The sequence below is a fragment of the Pteropus alecto genome, unplaced genomic scaffold (assembly GCF_000325575.1).
Source record: "Pteropus alecto unplaced genomic scaffold, ASM32557v1 scaffold1197, whole genome shotgun sequence".
In the NCBI taxonomy this organism is placed as follows: domain Eukaryota; kingdom Metazoa; phylum Chordata; class Mammalia; order Chiroptera; family Pteropodidae; genus Pteropus; species Pteropus alecto.
This window is the reverse complement of record NW_006441068.1, coordinates 773,892-786,628: the sequence shown is the minus strand read 5'-3', so window position 1 is coordinate 786,628 and position 12,737 is coordinate 773,892. Positions and strand designations below refer to the sequence as shown.

At 35.9% G+C, this 12,737-nt stretch overlaps 1 pseudogene; it reads left to right on the top strand.

The window, feature by feature from the left end:
- Positions 1-844: 844 nt before the first annotated feature.
- Positions 845-963, top strand: LOC112484970 (annotated as a pseudogene).
- The last annotated feature ends 11,774 nt before the right edge of the window (positions 964-12,737 follow it).

The following is a 12,737-nucleotide window of genomic DNA, read 5'->3' as shown; positions in this document are numbered from 1 at the left end:
AATATATATATATATTTTTAAACAGCCTTATTGAAGTATAATTAACATGTAACAGTGGGCATATTTAAAGTGTAAAATTTGATTAATTTTTACATATGTATATAACTGTGGAACCATCACAATAAAGATACAAACACATTAAATCTATTTCTATATGCTGGAAACCATGAGTTCACTCTGATACCTTCATTGAAAATCCAGAATTATATAGTTTATTCTTGCCTTCTCCCTTTCCACATTTGCATCTCTCTTCTCAGTGGGAAACCAGTGCCCACCATCCTTAACATTTTTATTTATTTGCTCAATCCCTTTGAAGGAGACTAGTCTCCCAACTATATGAGCTATCTCCTTATATATGAGAGTTATCACACTGACCTGTGCTAGCTGAGGCACCTCCCCATACCCAAACAGGTGGCCCACCGAGTCACACCCGTCTGCAGTGGCAGAGAAGTACCCCATCGGCCCTGGTGGTACACCTACCAAGAGGTGTGTGTGTGTGCGCGCGTGTGTGTGTGCGCGCGCGCGTGCTTTACATTATAGTGTTATGTTCTCTTTTTTGCTTTGTTTTGTTTGTTCTGTTTTTATCTTTATAATGTCAACATTCCCCCCCACACACAGCACCCAGTCTTCCTAGGTGGTCTCCCATCCAAGTACTAACCAGGCCCGACCCTGCTTAGCTACCGAGATCCGACGGGATCGGGTGTGAACATTTTTAGTAATACAATTAAATCTGATAAAACTTTACCACGAAACATGATTATTTCTCTTTGGAATGATGAAATTAGAAAAAAAAAACATTAAAATTAATTTTTGAAAATATACTATAAAAATATTTCCTTGATGCGTCTTTGTCCATGACACCCTGAACGTGCCAGATCTCGTCTGATCTCGGAAGCTAAGCAGGGTCGGGCCTGGTTAGTACTTGGATGGGAGACAACCTAGGAATACCAGGTGCTGTAGGCATTTTAAAAAATAAACAAATAAAAAGTAAATAAATATCTTCTTGATGTGGTCTTATCTGTTTATGACATCAAAATTTTTCTCCTCCTGAAGCAAAGTTTCTAAGATAAATTCAAGATTGCTTAGACTGTAAAGAAAATAAAAAGATACAACTTCCAAAACCATGAACTTACAAAATGATGCAGCTGCTTGCTAGACATACTTAGCTTAACAGGAAAGGAGGGTCACTAAGAAGAAAATTTGTAATATGACCAAAAACCTTTATGAAAATCTTCATTTACAAGTACTTTTCTTAGTTTATGTTTAGCTATTTAATAAATAACAGAAGGGGAATTGGACAGTTTGTAATAAAACTTACAAAAAGTTTTTTCCACAAAGTAAATGTATAAATCTTCCACTTTGGCATCATTTTCTATACCTCCTTTACTATGCTGGAGAAATACTGAGTTCTTTTAGATTTGGGGCTGTGCTGATAGCTTGCAAACTGATTAGACTCTCTAGGTGGTTAGTTCCTGCAAGGGTTTTCCTAATACTTGTTTTATGACTATTCCAACTTTGAAAGCTCTCTCAGCCAGTTCATGTTTCATGAGATTTGTTTGTGGAACAGTTAAAGCTTTGAGAAGCACAAAATCCCCAACTCTACACTGCTAGAGAGAATCACGAACACAAATTATTCACTTACTAAAATATTAAAATATCAATTGTGTAACTTTTCACCTTAAAAAATTTGAAAAAGAAGAAAAACTAAACCCAAAGCAAGGAGAAGAAGGGAAATGATAAAGATTGGAGCAGAAATAAATGAACTACAGAATACAAAAATAATAGGAAAAATCAACAAAAGCAAAGTCGATTCTTTAAAAGATCAACAAAATTGACAAAACTTTAGTTAAACTGACCAAGAAAAAAGAGAAGACTCAAATTACTAAAATCAGGAATGAATAAGGAGACATCACTACCAACTTTAAAGAAATAAAAAGAGTGATAAGAGAATACTACCAACAATTGTATGTCAACAAATTAGACAATCTAGGTGAAGTGGATAAATTCCTAGAAAAATACAATCTTCTAAAACTGACTCAGGAGGTTATAAAAACTCTGAATAGATTTATAAGAAGAGATTGAATTTTTTTTTTAAACGCCTACAGCATCTAGTATTCCTATGTGGTCTCCCATCCAAGTACTAACCAAGCCTGACCCTGCTTAGCTTCCGGGATTTGACAAGATAGGGCATGTTCAGGGTGGCATGGCCATAGACTGAAGAGATTGAATTTAAAATGAAAACTTTTCACATATACAAACAAAAAATCACAACCCCTGATGACTTCACTGATAAATTCTACCAAATGTTTAAAGAATTAACATCAATCCTTCATGAACTCTTGGAAAAAAAAGAAAAAAGAAAAAGAAGAGGGAACACTTCCTAGCTTATTACAAGAGGCCAAAACCAAAGATATCACAAGAGGGAAAAAACTATAGATCAGTATCCTTTATTACTGTAGACACAAAATCCTCAACAATAATGGCAAATTGAATTTAGCAGTATATAAAAAGGATTATGCACCGTAACCAAATGGAATGTATTCCAGGAATGCAAGACTGGTTTATCATATGAAAATCAATTAATCTAATATACTTTATTAATAAAATAAAGGACAAAGCCACATGATCATATCAATAGACAATGAAAAAACATTTGACAAATCCAACATCCTTGCAAAATAAAAACACTCAATCAACTACTAATAGAAGGAAACTTCCTCAACCTGATAAAGGTCATCTACAAAAAACTCACAGCTAAAATTATGATTAATAGTAAAAGACTGAAAGCTTTCCCCCTAAGATAAGGAAAAAGACAATGAAATTAGGCACGAGAAAGAAAAAATAAAGGCATCCAAATTAGAAGGGAAGAAGTAAAACTATCTCTATTCACAGGTTATATAAACTTAGATACAGAAAATCCTAAGGAATGCACTAAAAAAAACTATTAGAATGAATAAATGAATTCAGTAAAGTTTCAGGGTACAAGATCAATATAAAGAATCAATAGTATTCCTATATATTAGCAATGAACAATCTGAAAATTAAATTAAGATAACAATTCCATTTACAATATCATTGAAGAAGATAAAATACATAGGAAGAAATTTAACAAAGAGGTGCAAAACTTGTACACTGAAAAATATAAAGAATGTTTAAATAAATAGAAAGACATGCCATATTCATGGATCTGAAGACTTAACATTGATAAAATGGCAATACTTCCAAAATTCATGTGCAGATCCAATGCAATCTCTATCAAAATTCCAATTGGCTTTTGTGTGTGTGTGTGTATGTACAGACATTGACAAGCTAATTCTAAAATTCATATGGAAATGCATGGGACTCAGTACAGCTAGAATAATCTTGAAAAAGAACAAAGTCAGAGGACTCACACATCCTGGTTTCAAAACTTACTACGAAGCTACAATAATCAAGATAGCATGGTACTGGGATAAGATAGGCATGTAGATCATTGAAATAAAATTGGAAGTCCAGAAGTAAACCTTTTCATTTATGGTTAACTGATTTTTTTGACAGCATGCCAAGAAAATTCAATGGGGAAAAAATAGCTTTTTTCAACAAGGTGCTGTGACAACTGGATAGATATATGCAAAAAAAATGAAGTTGTATCCTTACCTCATACCATATAAAAAATTAACTTAAAATGAATCATAGACCTAAATATAACAGCTAAAACTATAAAATTCTTAGAAGAAAACATAAAAGTAAACCTTTATGATCTTGTATTAGGCAATATCAGATGTAACACTATGAAGTCAGACATGAAATTAAAAGCACAAATGACAAAAAAAAGATAAATTAGACTTCATCAGAATATATTTCTGTGCTTCAAAGGACACTATCAAGAAAATGAAAAGACAATCCATAAAATGAGGAAAATATTTGCAAATTAAATATTCAATAAGAGATTTGTATTCAAAATATATAAGGAACTCTTACAACCAACAATATGAAGGCAAATAACTCAATTTAAAAAGGGCAAAAAAATCTGAGGAGACATTTTTCCAAAGAAGATATACAAGTAGCCAATAAACACAAGAAAGGTGTTCAACATGATTATTCATTAGGGAACTGCAAATCAAAACTATGAAGAGGATAAGTTTTTAAAAACACAAGATATCACGTCAATAACAAGTGTTGCTGAGGATATAAAGAAATTGGAATCCATATATTGCTGGTAGGAATGTAAAAGGGAGCAATTGCTTTAGAAAATAGTTTGACAGTTTCTTAAAATGTTAAACATAATGCTGCCATGTGACCCAAGAATTCCACTGCTAGGTATATACCTAAGAGAAATAAAAACATATGTACACACAAAAACTTGTACACAGATATTCATAGCAGCATTATTCAAAAATTGAGAACAACCCAAATGTCCATCAACTGATCAAGTATAAACAAAATGTGGCATGCTCATATAATGAAGTTCAAAACAAGCTTGCTTATTCAGCAATAAAAAGGACTGAAGTATTGATAAGTGTTACAACATAGATGAACTTTAAAAACGTTATGCTAAATGACGGCATAAGGAATGCAGTTAGCATTAATATGATGGCTAGTTGGAAGGCCAGGGGAGGGAGGGAGCAATTGGAAGAATCGTTTTATGAACTATATAGATGTCTAACCAGTGTATTGTATACTTGAAACTAATTTAAATAAATAAATCTTAAATAAAGAAAATTAAACGTATACATTTTGTAAAATATAAAATAAAAAAAAACATTTTGTTAAATGAAAGAAACTAGACACAAAAAAACATATATTATATGGCTCCATTTATTTAAAAATGTCCAGAATAGACAGATAAAAAATCCATAGAGACCGAGAGCAGAATAGTGATTATCAGTGGCAGGGGATGAGGACATTGGGAATGTCTGCTACATGGTTTCTTTTGGGAGTAATTAAATGTCCTAAAATTTGATAGTGGGGATGCTGTATAATTCTGTGACTATAGTAAAAATTACTGAATTGTACACATTTACATTATGGTATGTAAATTATATCCCAATAAAACTGTTATGCATTATATACAATGTAAATTACATATGTATTATTATATAAACTGTTATTATATATAACCTATTACATATATAGAGAGAGACGGATATCATATATACAAATGAGGAAATAAAACATACACAGACAATTTGAAGAATAACTCAGTGTACGCAAACATACATACCAGCTTAAGAAACAGAACATTACTAGTAAATTCCTAACCCATATTATTTCCTTTTTCCCCCAGAAGTGACCATCATCTTGAATGTTGTATTAATAACTGCTTTATGTTTCTTTATAATTTTATAAAGAAAATTAAATTTATTTACTTATTTAATACAAATAAAATAAATTTATTCTTTTATTGGTATGAATATATACCAATGTATATTTATTTTCTGATCAATGAACATTTGTATCATTTCCAATTTTTATGATTATGAATAATGCTGCTATGAAAATTCTGGTATATGTCTGGTACACATATGCAAATATTTCTGCAAATTTTATACCCATTAGTAAAGTTGTATATTCAAGATGTCCCACAACAACAGACTGAAAGTTGTTTTAATTCTAAAAGGCATCCATCCTCAAGCATTGAATTTACCTTTCAACGTTGACACCATCAGAAGTATCAAATTTATGTCTCTAACAAGTTCTTTAATGTATTGTCCACCAGAAGATGGGATGTATCAGTTCCCAAGCTGTAAGAGATCCCAGAAGACACTGAAATAAAAAACGAAAAAGTCTCGCCAATTACACACAACTTTAGGATGCCTTCAGCAGGCTGTAGCAGGAATTTCTCAACACTTCCATGATGATATATGACTCATCATAATCTGTTTAGTGGTAGTATGGGACCACTCTATTCTAAAGAGTAAGACCAAGCATTCAGTAATAATGATGTTACTTTTTAAAAATATCATTTTGGATTATTTTTTAAGTGTCTCCTTAGACTGTAAGCCAATGATCACCTCCTTTCTCTGAGAAATGAGCTCCTGACACTGCCTCCCCCACCTCTATTTACAGGAACTGAGCCCCTGGTGACCAGTTTATACTCTATGATCCAGTCCCCACATTGTTCATTTGACTATAGGTAGAAAACCAGTTGGATTCTCTTTCCCAGGTGGTTGGAAATAGGACTAAGAGAGTTAAATTAGCCTCTGTGGATGGCTAGAATTATTATGTATGGTCATATTTGGCTTTGTAGCCTGAATAACTAGGGAAATCTTATCTGTAGGATCACCTCACACCTTGGTCAACACTCTTTTTCTGAATTATAGTATCCAATCTCTTGGCTTTAAATGCTCTATATATACATACATACATACTACTGCTTCCAGAATTTTCAGCTCCAGCCCTGACCTTCAAATTTGTACATCTTCCTGTCTTTTAAATATTTCCGCTTGCATGACTACTAGGTATCTCAAATACACCTATCTCATATGGGAATTTTTATTTTTCTCTCAAACATGATCTCCCAGTCTTTCTCTATATCCATACATTGCATTACCATCCTACTAGTTCCCAGGTGATTTCTTCTTTTCTATCATTCATTACCAAAATCCTCCAGGTACTTTTTAAAAAATGTCACCCTGTTTCCACAGCTACCACTATAATTGAAGGCACCTGTATCTCTTACCTTAACTACCATGTTTTCCTAATGCTCTCCCTATTTTCCTCTCCCTATCCCCTTCTCATCAATTCTCTCTGAAACACTCAGAGTGATCTTTATAAAACCACCAGGTCATAGCAATTTCCTGCTTAAAATTCTGCAATGGCTTTCCTTTACATTTTAAATAAAATCTAAACTCCTTACCATGGCCTTCAAAGCCCTTCATGATCTGACCTTTCTCCTGTTTCTCAGATCATACCTGATACCGCTCCTCCTCTAGCTTACAACACTCCATGTCCACTGGCCTCCTTTCTGTCTCCCCCAACCTTCAAGCTCCTTTTTTGCCTCAGGGCCTTTGTATTTTGTTGGAATGTTCTTTCCTCGCTCTTTACAGGGCTGGTTTAGTCTCTTCTTCCAAAAGGACTTTCTCTGACCTTCATAACTAAAGTGAGCATTTCTTCAGTTTTACTCTGTCATGTTGCCCCATTTATTTCCCTTGGAACACTTACCATACTTGGAAACTACCTTCACCTATTTACACTTGTTTATTGTCTGTCTCCTCTCACTAAAATATAAGGACATTTGAGGCAGAAAATTGGTTTATATTGTTAATCTTTATTTCCAAGTACCTAGAAAGCTCCTAGAACATGTTAGGCACCTAATAAATATGTACTGAATAAATGAATAGATGAATGAATAAACAAATCAAAAGAGAGAACGACCTGAAGTGGCTGAGATAAGTTAAAAAGTCCTGAAAGCTTTCCGTTCCTGATTTTGGTCTTTTCTAAGGCTTGTCTCTGTTCCTGTCCTTAGGTTCTATAATAGAGACTTCTGTCCTGTACAACAAATTCCCTCTTTTTGCTGAAGCTAGCTTGACTTGTCAACTAAAGAAGCTTTTTCTCAAGCTTGTTTTGAACAGAGAAATATAAAAAAGAAAGTAAAAAGCATATTACAGAAATTCTATCACTGAGAGAGAACATTAACATTTCGTGGATCTACTTTCCAGGCAATTTAACTTGAATTGGGTCATTCCTATTCTGTTCTGTAATGTTTCGTTTTTTTTTAAACCACAGTAAGTGGAGAACATCTTTCCAATGACATAATTTTAAATGGGTCTACACAGATTTCATAGCATGCCTATTTTAAGGAAGCTGAACAATCACCCAAAAGTTGATTGTACTTTCATGTTAGACAATAGTCCTAGGATTAGAACAGAATGGAAGTAACTAAGAAAATCACTTTGTTTTAAAGTAAATCTCACATTTAAGGTAGGTTTTGCAGGTTTGCTAAGTTATCCCATCTTCCCAGCCTCCTTCTGTAGAGAAGTAACATGAAAGGGAAAGGAGAGCTGATGGCATCCTGGGCCTGGTTTTCTAGACCTGAAGCCATTTGCAAAAATGGAGCTGTAGTGGAAGAAGAGATGCTGTGGTTCATTAATATCTGGGCCCAGAGAAGATTGAGTTCGTTATGACCATTCCAAAATACACCACTAAAGCTGTACAACACTGTGGAGTAACTGAAAAGTATCACAAAAACTGAAGTCAAGAAGCTCTAAGAATGAACTGGAAGTTTTCAGAATGTCAGAAAAGAAAACCCAGGAGACACTGTCAGTGACGGTGTGTGAAGGAACATCCAAAATTTAATGAGGTGGCCAGATTTAATCTCTCAGGAAAAAAAGAATGGAGAGTAAATGTAAGGAATGAGGTTTTATCACTCATTTTAACTCAATGGAATGAAAAACTTAAAAAATTCTTTTGCAATGCACTGGGGCAAGGGGAGGAGAGTGAGAACATCCTTCCTTTGCTGTGTGACCATGGACGGGTTACTTAATTACTCTGTTTCATTTTCTTATCTATAAAATAGGAAAGAAATACCCAAACCCCAGGCCACAGGTCAGTACCTGTCCGTGACCTGTTAAGAACTGGACCGCACAGCAGGAGGTTAGCGGTGGGCCAGCAAGTGAAGTTTCATTTATACTTGCAGCTGCTCCTCAGCGCTAGCATCACCATCTCAGCTCCACCTCAGATCATCAGGCATTAGAATCTTATAGGGGCACTGGTCCCTGGTGCCAAAAAGTTTGGGGACCGCTACTCCATAGCACTGATACACCATGTATCTCTTCACTAGTCTATAAACTCTTTTGAGGATATCTTTGTATATATAGTACCTAGCACAATACCTGGTACCAGCAGATGTATAATAATTTTTCAGCAGATGTATTATGATGACATTGGATTGTGATAGAAATTGTTTTTCTTTTTATAATTGCTTTTAATGATTTTACAAAGTTTTGTATTAATCGCCCCCACTCCCAAGAACACTGTGAAGTGAGAGCCAGAATGGTATGACATATTTGAGTAGGAGGAAGAAGAAAAAAAATTCAAAAATCAGATGACAAATCTGTTTAAAGGAACGTCAGTAGCATTTCAATAGAGTATAGAAAATAATGCTGCAAAAATATTCCTATCCTTTAAAAATTCAAGGATTAAGTAGGTCTGTGTGACAAAATATAGAAGTAAGGTTTTAACATTTCAAATTTAATATGGATTGGATTTTCAAATCTTTCTGTAAAAGGAATTAACTTTAACAGTCCAAATAAATACTCAAGTCCCTGAAAGGGGAACTGCATTTGGGTTCCTTTGAGTTGAAGGTCTGGGGGAGGAAAGGGACAAATTATGCATAGATCCTTAAAGAAAAGGTTTTCCAGTAAGTTAGCAAATGCAGAAGGAGTTGGTCTTATGCAAGAGGATAGAAGCAAATGAGATGTAAGCATTGAGAAAGAATTCTTGGCGCAGAGCTGAAAAGAAGTTGTGGAGAAAAGAAATTGTAGCATTTGTTGTACGAATGCTCATAAAAGATGATAGGAACTCCTGGAATTTAGATTGAACTTAATTTGACAAATATTACTATGTGCCTATTTTGTTCAGTTGCTATAGGATAAGAAAAATAGAGCCCTTGCTCTTAGGAAGTAAATAATTAAGATGGGAAGTGAGAAAAGCACACTCTTAATTCTAAGGTAAAATATAAAAAGTCAATCAGAGAAGAACAAAGCAAAGTGAGAGTAAAATGGAAAACTGAGATTCACATTCACTTGAAGGATCAGATAAAGCTTTATGGAGGGAGGGTTGTTGGCGTCTGGGAGAGATTATGGCAGGTAGAGATACAGAGTGTACCATACAAAGAGGATAGTTTGAATAAAGTCAGGGATGGGCAAAGAGCAGGTTAGTCTTGCACAATAGCAGGTAAGCATGAAAAGTTTGAGAGAATTGTGGAAATTTAAGTGAAAGGGAGCATATTTTGGAAGACCTTGATTTTAAGATAGAGGAGTTTTATTCATTCTATCAACAATGGCCAGCAATTCATACATTCTGAGCACAAGAGCATTAAAGTTAGAACTGTGGAGGAGCTTTAGGAAGCTTCATCAGCTATTAGTGAGTTACAAAAACTGGCAGAGAGAAGTGCTAAGGGGATGATAGTGCCATGATTCAGTCAAGAGGCCTTGAACCCACAGTGGGATGGATCACAAAGACTCCCCAAGAAAGGAGAATCAAAAGACTCGACTATAGTTGGATGTGGGATGGAGTAAAGAGGGTGACAGGATTAAAGATGACCTAGTAATGTGCCTGATGCCTGGGAGACTGGTGGTACAATATGAAATTAATAAACTTCTCAAAAACAGCCCATGAAAAGAATTAGGAGACCATAACTATGTATTAGATATAAACTTACAATTTTTGCTTCCTCCAGGGCGCTCTAATTCTTCTCTCTGTCTTTTGTGGCGTCTTCTGGTTTTCTAGAATCCTCTTGCCTGTCCGGCTTGTTAAGAGAGGAGTTAATACAGTTCTGTTTAGCTCTTAAGATGTTAACTCTTTGTAGATCAGAGCTTGGAGGCTGTGTTTTTCTCTATGTGTGTTGTAGTTGGAGAAAGAGCAGCTAAAAGATTCCTTAACATATCAACTTCTCAACTAAAATTAAAGCTGAAAACATATTTGATTTGAGATTAATAGAAAATTGTTGGTTTCGGGAAAATGATCTTTAAATCTCTCTCTCTGAAGGGCAACAACAGGTGGACATTTTTCTGGAGCCCTGAGATCTCTTTGAAGAGAACAGACCCTGCCCCATTAGGGATCAATGCGCCCACTCAATCCACATGTGCCAGAACTCTCTCAAGAAAAGACTGTATATCTATTTCGCTGTGACCATAGTTTCCAAATCAGACATCACGGTATAATTATGCAACAACAGGACTTCATATTTGAAAATTAGATGTTCTTATTGTCAACATAGGAAACATCCAAACTAGTAGAGAATTTTTATGAGTTTATTTTAGCTAAACTGACAATAATTGCTGGGAAACAAAATCTCAACAGATTGAGAAAACATTCCAGAGAATGGCATCTTTATAGCTTACATTATACATTGGAGTCAAAGGAGGAAATATAAGGAAGTTACATGAAATTCATTGGTGGTAGTTTAGGGAGGTGGGAGAAAGCTGTTGTAGCTGCCAGTCCCCAAAAGACACACGGACCACCAGAAATCAGTGAGTTATAGGAAACACACTCTTTATTCAGCCAGCTGGGTCTGCCAGGGGTACGCAGACCCCAAATTAAGCAGCCCCGAAATGTAGAAGTACAGAGTTGTTAAGCCCTAAATCCCATTCCTCATTCTGTCTTAAACACAAAGGTCTATTTTTCTCCTATTCACTACCTGTCACCCCACAGGTCGGTTGTGCAAGCCGGGGTACAGAAGCAGAAAGCTTATTGTTAGAATGTTATATTCCCATGGGCGATAGCCAAGCAGTAATTTTCCAGCCAGCACATTCCCCACTGGCCTTAGCAGAAAATAAATCCTTGATTCTTCATGTGGAATTTGCTCATAGCCTCTATTTTGGAGGACTACTTCTGCTAGTGAATCGACTTGAAGTTCTAGCCTGCTGAGGTCAGTTAAGTTTAAGGGAGTTCCTACCCCGACATAGTAAGGGGGTTTTTGGACAAACCAGCAATCTTGTCCTATGTCTGGGGTGGTCTTATATAAGACCTTGTGTATTGTCATTAGCAAAGTTATTAATGCTCCTTCTGATTTTTGTTGTGGCTGGTCGAATGTCTGGGCTAAAGAGATAAAAAGGAAGAAACAAAGGGTTATACTTATATATGCTTGAGTCTTGGTCTTAAGGGCCCGTCTTCCTGATCTGTCTACCCTCATGCTGCCTTTACGTGGGAATGATGAATCCATGATGGGATGCCGTCTATTTTAACTGCAGTGGGCGTCGTCAGGTAGAAGGGTCCTTTCTATTTGGGTTCTAGTCCCTTGGAAGTGAACTTCCGGATCCACACAGAATCCCCAGGCTGAAATTGATGGGGAAGTCTGTCCTCTGGGGCTGAGTGGGCAGCACGAACCCCAAACCAAATCTCTTTCTGTACACTTTGAAGGGCCTATAAAGACTTAAGTAAGACAAGGTTACGTAGTTCTGCCTTTTCTTCATCTTCTATTTTAGGTACTAAAGGTGGAGGTTCAAAGGGGGTGAATCTATTAATATATGGTGTACAACTGGCTTGGTGAAGAGCAGAGGGGAGTTCTACTCAGGTCCCACCAGGTCCCACCAGTTTCTAATCCTAACTTGACTAATGTCTTTTTTAGGGTCCGATTCATTAGCCCTACTTGGCCTGAACTTTTGGGGCCGGTAGGCGCAGTGGAATTTCTATTGCAAATTTAGGTAGCTAGCCAATTGTTGTGATACTTTTGCTACAAAGGCTGGCCCGTTATCTGACCCTACAGTTCCAGGGAGACTAAATCAAGGGAGGATTTCTTGTAGTAGTTTCTTAGTAACTTCTAAGGCAGTCTCTTTCCTGGTAGGGAAGGCCTCTACCCATCCTGAAAATGTGTCTATAAAAACAAGTAAATATTTGTAGCCCTCTACAGTCGGGGTTACCTCAGTGAAATCTACTTCCCAGTGGTCTCCTGGATAAGTTCCTCTTTCCATTTGCCTAGGTTCTTCTGTCTTCCCCATCTTTGGATTAACTTGGGTATAAGCCGGGCATCGTGAGGCAATCTCCTCTGCAGTTCTCCCTTCTAACAAGTGAAAGTAGGGGTCTAAAGCTTGGAG